The sequence below is a fragment of the Oncorhynchus gorbuscha genome, unplaced genomic scaffold (genome assembly GCF_021184085.1).
Source record: "Oncorhynchus gorbuscha isolate QuinsamMale2020 ecotype Even-year unplaced genomic scaffold, OgorEven_v1.0 Un_scaffold_1419, whole genome shotgun sequence".
Classification (NCBI taxonomy): Eukaryota; Metazoa; Chordata; class Actinopteri; order Salmoniformes; family Salmonidae; genus Oncorhynchus; species Oncorhynchus gorbuscha.
This window is the reverse complement of record NW_025746204.1, coordinates 64,441-75,000: the sequence shown is the minus strand read 5'-3', so window position 1 is coordinate 75,000 and position 10,560 is coordinate 64,441. Positions and strand designations below refer to the sequence as shown.

At 48.4% G+C, this 10,560-nt stretch overlaps 1 pseudogene; it reads right to left on the bottom strand.

Moving 5' to 3' along the window:
* The window catches only part of LOC124022780, a 16,241-nt pseudogene extending 10,098 nt beyond the window's left edge, over nucleotides 1-6,143 (bottom strand).
* Nucleotides 6,144-10,560: the final 4,417 nt, after the last annotated feature.

Sequence of the window (10,560 nt, the reverse complement as noted above, 5' to 3'; positions counted from 1 at the left end):
TAGTACCACCACTAGTCTCTATACTACCACCAGTCTCTATACTACCACCAGTCTCTATACTACCACCAGTCCCTATAGTACCACCACTAGTCCCTATACTACCACCACTAGTCTCTATACTACCACCAGTCTCTATACTACCACCAGTCTCTATACTACCACCAGTCTCTATACTACCACCACTAGTCTCTATACTTCCACCAGTCTCTATACTACCACCAGTCTCTATACTACCACCAGTCTCTATACAACCACCAGTCTCTATACTACCACCAGTCCCTATAGTACCACCACTAGTCTCTATACTACCACCAGTCTCTATACTACCACCAGTCTCTATACTACCACCAGTCTCTATACTACCACCAGTCCCTATAGTACCACCACTAGTCTCTATACTACCACCACTAGTCTCTATACTACCACCAGTCTCTATACTACCACCAGTCTCTATACTACCACCAGTCTCTATACTACCACCACTAGTCTCTATACTTCCACCAGTCTCTATACTACCACCAGTCTCTATACTACCACCAGTCTCTATACTACCACCAGTCTCTATACTACCACCAGTCCCTATAGTACCACCACTAGTCTCTATACTACCACCAGTCTCTATACTACCACCAGTCTCTATACTACCACCAGTCCCTATAGTACCACCACTAGTCTCTATACTACCACCACTAGTCTCTATACTACCACCAGTCTCTATACTACCACCAGTCTCTATACTACCACCAGTCTCTATACTACCACCACTAGTCTCTATACTTCCACCAGTCTCTATACTACCACCAGTCTCTATACTACCACCAGTCTCTATACAACCACCAGTCTCTATACTACCACCAGTCCCTATAGTACCACCACTAGTCTCTATACTACCACCAGTCTCTATACTACCACCAGTCTCTATACTACCACCAGTCTCTATACTACCACCAGTCCCTATAGTACCACCACTAGTCTCTATACTACCACCACTAGTCTCTATACTACCACCAGTCTCTATACTACCACCAGTCTCTATACTACCACCAGTCTCTATACTACCACCAGTCCCTATAGTACCACCACTAGTCTCTATACTACCACCAGTCTCTATACTACCACCAGTCTCTATACTACCACCAGTCTCTATACTACCACCACCAGTCTCTATACTACCACCAGTCTCTATACTACCACCAATCTCTATACCACCACCAGTCTCTATACCACCACCAGTCTCTATACTACCACCACTAGTCTCTATACTTCCACCAGTCTCTATACTACCACCAGTCCCTATAGTACCACCACTAGTCTCTATACTACCACCAGTCTCTATACTACCACCAATCTCTATACCACCACCAGTCTCTATACCACCACCAGTCTCTATACTACCACCAGTCTCTATACTACCACCACTAGTCTCTATACTACCACCAGTCTCTATACTATCACAGTCTCTATACTACCACCAGTCTCTATACTACCACTAGTCTCTATACTACCACCACTAGTCTCTATACTACCACCAGTCTCTATACTACCACCAGTCTCTATACTACCACCAGTAGTCTCTATACTACCACCAGTCTCTATACTACCACCACCAGTCTCTATTCTACCACCAGTGTCTATACTATCACAGTCTCTATACTACCACCACTAGTCTATATTCTACCACCACTAGTCTCTATACCACCACTAGTCTCTATACCACCACTAGTCTCTATACTACCACCACCAGTCTCTATACTACCACTAGTCTCTATACTACCACCAGTCTCTATACCACCACTAGTCTCTATACCACCACTAGTCTCTATACCACCACTAGTCTCTATACCACCACTAGTCTCTATACTACCACCAGTCTCTATACCACCACTAGTCTCTATACTACCACCAGTCTCTATACTACCACCAGTCTCTATACTACCACCAGTCTCTATACTACCACCAGTCTCTATACTACCACCAGTCTCTATACTACCAGCAAAAACTGGGTTTACAACGGAGCATTTGAACACATAAAACCACCGGCATCCAGAACAAACAGTCAAATGGGTACAAAACCCTTTGCACACCAGCTAAACGTGCACATGCACTTACAATAAACATTTCTGGGCAAGGACATGGGGGGGAACAGAGGGTTAAATACACAACATGTAATGAGGGAATTGGAACCAGGTGTGAGGAAGACAAGACAAAACAAATGGAAAATGAAAAGTGGATCGATGATGGCTAGAAGACCGGCGACGCCGAACGCCGCCCGAACAAGGAGAGGAACCGACTTCGGCGGAAGTCGTGACACAGTTTTTCACAATTCCTGACATCTAATCCTCGTATAAATTCCCTGTCTTAGGTCAGTTAGATTCACCACTTTATTTTAAGAATGTGACATGTCATAGAATTATTTATTTCAGCTTTAATTTATTTCATCACATTCCCAGTGGATCAGAAGTTTACATGCACTCAATTAGTATTTGGTAGCATTGCCTTTAAATTCTTTAACTTAACACACTTTTTCAGTTCTGCCCACAAATTTTCTATGGGATTGAGGTCAGGGTGTTGTGATGGCCACTCCAATACCTTGACTTTGTTGTCCTTGAGCCATTTTGCTACAACTTTGGAAGTATGCTTGGGGTCGTTGTCCCCCTCTATCCTCCAAACATAACGATGGTCATATTGGCCAAACAGTTCTATTTTTGTTTCATCAGACCAGAGGACATTTCTCCAACAAGTATGATCTTTGTCCCCATGTGAAGTTGCAAACCGTAGTCTGGCTTTTTTATGGCGGTTTGGAGCAGTGGCTTCTCCCTTGCTGAGCGGCCTTTCAGGTTATGTTGATATAGGACTCCTTTTACTGTGGATATAGATACTTTTGTACCGGTTTCCTCCAGCATCTTCACAAGGTCCTTTGCTGTTGTTCTGAGATTGATTTGCACTTTTCGCACCAAAGTACGTTCATCTCTAGGGGATAGAATGCGTTTCCCTCCTGAGCGGTATGACGGCTGCGTGGTCCCATGGTGTTTATACTTCCATACTATTGTTTGTACAGATGAACGTGGTACCTTCAGGTGTTTGGAAATTGCTCCCAAGGATGAACCAGACTTGGCAGATTTCTTTTGATTTTCCTATGATGTCAAGCAAGGAGGCACTGAGTTTGAAGGTAGGCCTTGAAATAGAAGCTTCTAAAGCCATGACATCATTTTCTGGAATTTTTCAAGTTGTTTAAAGGCACAGTCAACTTAGTGTATGTAAACTTCTGACCCACTTTGAACCTTTCAGTTACTGGCCCAACACTCTAACCACGAGGCTACCCTGCTGCCCAGGGTGTGTGTGTGCATGCATGTGCAGTGTGTGTGCGTAAGGTCGTGCATGCAGTCGTGTGCGTGTCCTCACCAGTACATTGCCCACCCTTTGTGGAAAGCTCATGCTATGTGTGTATTTGGTGAAGAAGCGTGGAACGTAAGATGGAGGAGAGGGGCAGGCGGCTGAGGCCAGGTCCAGACCACAGGGGATCCCTCTGAGCAGACACACAGACGGAACGCCCAGACGCCTGGCTATCAGACTGCCTGTAGGGACCAGCGGGTCGGTCAACACCGCATCAAAACCCTGGAGAGAGAGGGAAAGATGGAGAGAGGGAGAGAGGAGGGAAGGAGAGAGGGAGAGAGAGGTAAAGAGAGGGAGAGGGAGAGAGGGAAGGAGAGGGGGAGATAGAGAGGGAAGGAGAGAGGGAGAGAGAGGGAAGGAGAGAGGGAGAGAGGAGGAAGGAGAGAGGGAGAGAGAGGAAGGAGAGAGGGGAGAGAGAGGGAAAGAGAGGGAAAGAGAGAGAGAGAGGGAGGGAGAGGGGGAGATAGAGAGGAAGGAGAGAGAGGAGAGAGGAGGGAAGGAGAGAGAGAGAGAGAGGGAAAGAGAGGGAGAGAGGGAAGGAGAGGGGGAGATAGAGAGGGAGAGAAGGAAGGAAGGAGAGAGGGGGAGAGAGGGAGGGAAGGAGAGAGGGGGAGAGAGAGAGGTGGAGAGAGGGAGGGAAGGAGGGAGGAGAGAGAGGGAAGGAGAGGGAGAGGGGGAGATAGAGAGGGAAGGAGAGAGGAGAGAGGAGGAAGGAGAGAGGGAGAGAGAGGGAAAGAGAGGGAAAGGGAGAGAGGGAAGGAGAGGGGTAGATAGAGAGGGAAGGAGAGAGGGAGAGAGAGGGAAGGAGAGAGGGAGAGAGGAGGGAAGGAGAGAGGGAAGGAGAGAGGGAGAGAGAGGGAAAGAGAGGGAAAGAGAGAGAGAGAGGGAGGGAGAGGGGGAGATAGAGAGGGAAGGAGAGAGGGAGAGAGGAGGGAAGGAGAGAGGGAGAGAGAGGGAAAGAGAGGGAGAGAGGGAAGGAGAGGGGGAGATAGAGAGGGAGAGAAGGAAGGAAGGAGAGAGGGGGAGAGAGGGAGGGAAGGAGAGAGGGGGAGAGAGAGGTGGAGAGAGGAGGGAAGGAGGGAGTGAGAGAGAGGGAAGGAGAGGGAGAGGGAGAGGGGGAGATAGAGAGGGAAGGAGAGAGGAGAGAGGAGGGAAGGAGAGAGGGAGAGAGAGGGAAAGAGAGGGAAAGGGAGAGAGGGAAGGAGAGGGGAGATAGAGAGGGAGAGAAGGAAGGAAGGAGAGAGAGGGGAGAGAGGGAGGGAAGGAGAGAGGGGAGAGAGGGAAGGAGAGTGAGAGGGAGAGAGGGAAGGAGAGGGGGAGATAGAGAGGAAGGAGAGAGTGAGAGAGGGAGGGAGGGAAGGAGAGAGAGAGAGAGAGAGGGGGAAGGAGAGGGAGAGGAAGAGAGGGAAGGAGAGGGGGAGATAGAGAGGGAAGGAGAGAGCGAGAGAGGGAGGGAAGGAGAGAGGAGGTAAGGAGGAACACACAAGCTCACATGACCTCACACACACACACACACACACACACACACACACACACACACACACACACACACACACACACACACACACACACACACACACACACACACACACACACACACACACACACACACACACACACACACCCTGACTGACCTGCTGTTCCAGAGATGTGATTAGTGTGGTGTTGAACAGCAGACTCTCAGCAGTAGTCAGTATGAAGGAGCTGACACTCTGGATATTAGCCATGCGTTGAGTCATCCGCTCCACTAGGGGCAGTGTGGCAGCACGCAGGTTATCTGTATGCTTGTCCATCAGCATGTCCACTGTCTCCTGGCCGTAGGGGACAGGATATGACACAGTCCTGCAGTTGCTGCTGGGGCCCAGACGCATGCTCACCTCGGGGATCACCACGGTAACCTGGTGTCCACGGCGACCCATCTCCTCGGCGATGGCCTTAACCCCCACCCAGTGGCTTCCGTCCATCGGTACTACCAGCAGACGGCCCACGGAACCAGTCGGACCACCGACGCCAGTTACATCATTACCCGTATCAACGGTTTGACCAATTACAATTTCAGGGCTACTAGTGTCATCACTAGTATCACCAGTTAAATGGTCTGCTCTACCAGGTGAACCATTCTCTATACTACCACCACTAGTCTCTATCCTACCACCAGTCTCTATACTACCACCACTAGTCTCTATACTACCACCACTAGTCTCTATCCTACCACCAGTCTCTATACTACCACCACTGGTCTCTATCCTACCACCAGTCTCTATCCTACCACCAGTCTCTATCCTACCACCAGTCTCTATACTACCACCACTAGTCTCTATCCTACCACCAGTCTCTATACTACCACCACTAGTCTCTATACTACCACCAGTCTCTATACTACCACCACTGGTCTCTATCCTACCACCAGTCTGCCCCAGAGCTGAGGCACATACCCACAACAGGCACATACCCACAACTGTTGTTACCCCCATCTCTCTCTCTCTCTCTCTCTCTCTCTCTCTCTCTCTCTCTCTCTCTCTCTCTCTCTCTCTCTCTCTCTCTCTCTCTCTCTCTCTCTCTCTCTCTCTCTCTCTCTCTCTCTCTCTCTCTCTCTCTCTCTCTCTCTCTCTCTCTCGTTGCTACAAGATAAATGAGAACCTTTCTCGACTGTCTTCTTGTGTCCTTGTCATGTGTCTCCTTATTACATATCCTTTGTCTTTCTCCCTCTCTCATTTACTCTGCTTCCTAATCTCTCTTGGACTGGATTGTTCTGAATTCCTCTGTGTGTGTCACAGGAGACTGCTGAGGGAATAACAGCTCATAATAAGGTCTGGAATGGAGCGAATGGAATTGCATTAAGCCATATGTTTGATGTATTTCAAATAAAATAAAATTATACAATAGGTGTTGTAGACCTTACAGTGAAATGCTGAATACAACAAGTAGACCTGTAGACTTACGAGCCCTTAACCAACAGTGTAGTTCCAAAAAATACAGATAAATAACAAGAGATTAAAGAGCAGCAATCAAATAACAAATACAGGAAGGGTACAGGGAAGGGTACAGAGTCAATGTGGAGGCTATATACAGGGGGTACCGGTATAGAGTCAATGTGGAGGCTATATACAGGGGGTACCGGTACAGAGTCAATGTGGAGGCTATATACAGGGTATTACGGTACAGAGTCAATGTGGAGGCTATATACAGGGGGTACCGGTACAGAGTCAATGTGGAGGCTATATACAGGGGGTACCGGTACAGAGTCAATGTGGAGGCTATATACAGGGGGTACCGGTACAGAGTCAATGTGGAGACTATATACAGGGGGTACCGGTACAGAGTCAATGTGGAGGCTATATACAGGGGGTACCGGTACAGAGTCAATGTGGAGGCTATATACAGGGGGTACCGGTACAGAGTCAATGTGGAGACTATATACAGGGTGTTACGGTACAGAGTCAATGTGGAGGCTATATACAGGGGGTACTGGTACAGAGTCAGTGTGGAGACTATATACAGGGGGTACAGGTACAGAGTCAATGGGGCGGCTATATACAGGGGGTACCGGTACAGAGTCAAGGTGGAGGCTATATACAGGGGGTACCGGTACAGAGTCAATGTGGAGGCTATATACAGGGTATTACGGTATAGAGTCAATGTGGAAGCTATACACAGGGTATTACGGTACAGAGTCAATGTGGAGGCTATATGCAGGGGGTACCGGTACAGAGTCAATGTGGAGGCTATATACAGGGGGTACCGGTACAGAGTCAATGTGGAGACTATATACAGGGGGTACCGGTACAGAGTCAATGTGGAGGCTATATACAGGGGGTACCGGTACAGAGTCAATGTGGAGGCTATATACAGGGGGTACCGGTACAGAGTCAATGTGGAGGCTATATACAGGGTATTACGGTATAGAGTCAATGTGTAAGCTATACACAGGGTATTACGGTACAGAGTCAATGTGGAGGCTATATGCAGGGGGTACCGGTACAGAGTCAATGTGGAGGCTATATACAGGAGGTACCGGTACAGAGTCAATGTGGAGACTATATGCAGGGGGTACCGGTACAGAGTCAATGTGGAGGCTATATACAGGAGGTACCGGTACAGAGTCAATGTGGAGACTATATACAGGGGGTACCGGTACGGAGTCAATGTAGAGACTATATGCAGGGGGTACCGGTACAGAGTCAATGTGGAGACTATATACAGGGGGTACCGGTACAGAGTCAATGTGGAGGCTATATACAGGGGGTACCGGTACAGAGTCAATGTGGAGGCTATATACAGGGGGTACCGATACAGAGTCAATGTTAAGGCTATATACAGGGGGTACCAGTACAGAGTCAATGTGGAGACTATATACAGGGTATTACGGTACAGAGTCAATGTGGAGGCTATATACAGGGGGTACCAGTACAGAGTCAATGTGGAGGCTATATACAGGGTATTACGGTACAGAGTCAATGTGGAGGCTATATACAAGGGGGTACCGGTACAGAGTCAATGTGGAGACTATATACAGGGTATTACGGTACAGAGTCAATGTGGAAGCTATACACAGGGTATTACGGTACAGAGTCAATGTGGAGGCTATATGCAGGGGGTACCGGTACAGAGTCAATGTGGAGACTATATACAGGAGGTACCGGTACAGAGTCAATGTGGAGACTATATACAGGAGGTACCGGTACAGAGTCAATGTGGAGGCTATATACAGGAGGTACCGGTACAGAGTCAATGTGGAGGCTATATACAGGGGGTACCGGTACAGAGTCAATGTGGAGGCTATATGCAGGGGGTACCGATACAGAGTCAATGTGGAGGCTATATACAGGGGGTACCGGTACAGAGTCAATGTGGAGACTATATGCAGGGGGTACCGGTACAGAGTCAATGTGGAGGCTATTTACAGGAGGTACCGGTACAGAGTCAATGTGGAGGCTATATACAGGGGGTACCGATACAGAGTCAATGTTAAGGCTATATACAGGGGGTACCAGTGCAGAGTCAATGTGGAGACTATATACAAGGGGGTACCGGTACAGAGTCAATGTGGAGGCTATATACAGGGGGTACCGGTACAGAGTCAATGTGGAGGCTATATACAGGGTATTACGGTACAGAGTCAATGTGGAGGCTATATACAAGGGGGTACCGGTACAGAGTCAATGTGGAGGCTATATACAGGGGGTACCGGTACAGAGTCAATGTGGAGGCTATATACAGGGGGTACCGGTACAGAGTCAATGTGGAGGCTATATACAGGGGGTACCGGTACAGAGTCAATGTGGAGGCTATATACAGGGGGTACCGGTACAGAGTCAATGTGGAGGCTATATACAGGGTATTACAGTATAGAGTCAATGTGTAAGCTATACACAGGGTATTACGGTACAGAGTCAATGTGGAGGCTATATGCAGGGGGTACCGGTACAGAGTCAATGTGGAGGCTATATACAGGAGGTACCGGTACAGAGTCAATGTGGAGGCTATATACAGGGGGTACCGGTACAGAGTCAATGTGGAGGCTATATGCAGGGGGTACCGATACAGAGTCAATGTGGAGGCTATATACAGGGGGTACCGGTACAGAGTCAATGTGGAGACTATATGCAGGGGGTACCGGTATAGAGTCAATGTGGAGACTATATACAGGGGGTACCGGTACAGAGTCAATGTGGAGGCTATATACAGGGGGTACCGATACAGAGTCAATGTTAAGGCTATATACAGGGGGTACCGATACAGAGACAATGTTAAGGCTATATACAGGGGGTACCGATACAGAGACAATGTTAAGGCTATATACAGGGGGTACCAGTACAGAGTCAATGTGGAGGCTATATACAGGGTATTACGGTACAGAGTCAATGTGGAGGCTATATACAGGTTATTACGGTACAGAGTCATGTGGGTAGAGTTAATTAAAGTGACTATTCATAGATGACAACAGAGAGTGGCAGTGGTGTGGAGAGGGTAGGGGTGGGGGGGAAATTAAAAAGTCATTTGACTAGATATTCAGGAGTCTTGGGGGTAGAAGCTGTTTAGAAGCCTCTTGGACCTAGACTTGGCGCTCCGGTACCACTTGCCGTGCGGTAGCAGAGAGAACAGTGGGGTGGCTGGGGTCTTTGACCATTTTCAGGGCCTTCCTCTGACACTGCCTGGTATAGAGGTCCTCGATGGCAGCAAGCTTGGCCCCAGTGATGTACTGGGCACTTCGCACTACCCTCTGTAGTGCTTTCCGGTCGGAAACCGAGCAGTTGCCGTACCAGGCAGTGATGCAACCAGTCAGGATGCACTCGATGGTGCAGCTGTAGAACCTTTTGAGGATCTGAGGACCCATGCCAAATCTGTTCAGTCTCCTGAGGGGGAATAGGTTTTGTCTTTTCCTCTTCACAACTGTCTTGGTGTGTTTGGACCATGTTAGTTTGTTGGTGACGTGGACACAAAGGAACTTGAAGCTCTCAACCTGCTCCCCTGCGATGAGAAAGAGGGCGTACTCGGGTTCTCCTTTTCCTGTAGTCCACAATCATCTCCTTTGTCTTGATCACGTTGAGAGAGAGATTGTTGGCCTAGCACCTCACGGCGAGGTCACTGACCTCCTCCCTATAGGCTGTCTCACACCGCAGCTGGATTAACAAGAAGTTAAGCTTTATTTTGACATATTGCATGTGTATTTTCAAGAATGTTAAATATCTACAATTCTGTAGTTTAAAATTGAACAGGGAGTACAGAAGGGGACTGAGCACGCACTCCTGAGGGGCCCCCATGTTGAAGATCAGCGTGGTGGATGTGTTGTTACCTACCCTTACCACCTGGGGAGCGGTCCATCTGGAAGTCCAGGATCCAGTTGCAGAGGGAGATGTTTAGTCCCAGGGTCCTTAGCTTAGTGATGAGCTTTGAGGGCACTATGGTGTTGAACGCTGAGCTGTAGTGACAGCATTCTCACATAGGTGCTCCTTTTGTCCAGGTGTGAAAGGGCAGTGTGGAGTGCAATAGAGACTGTATCATCTGTGGATCTGTTGGGGCGGTATGCGAATTGGAGTGGGTCTAGTGTTTCTGGGATGATGGTGTTGATGTGAGCCATGACCAGCCTTTCAAAGCACTTCATGGCTACAGACGTGAGTGCTACGGGTCAGTAGTCAACATGTTGGTTTTACAGACTCGGACAGG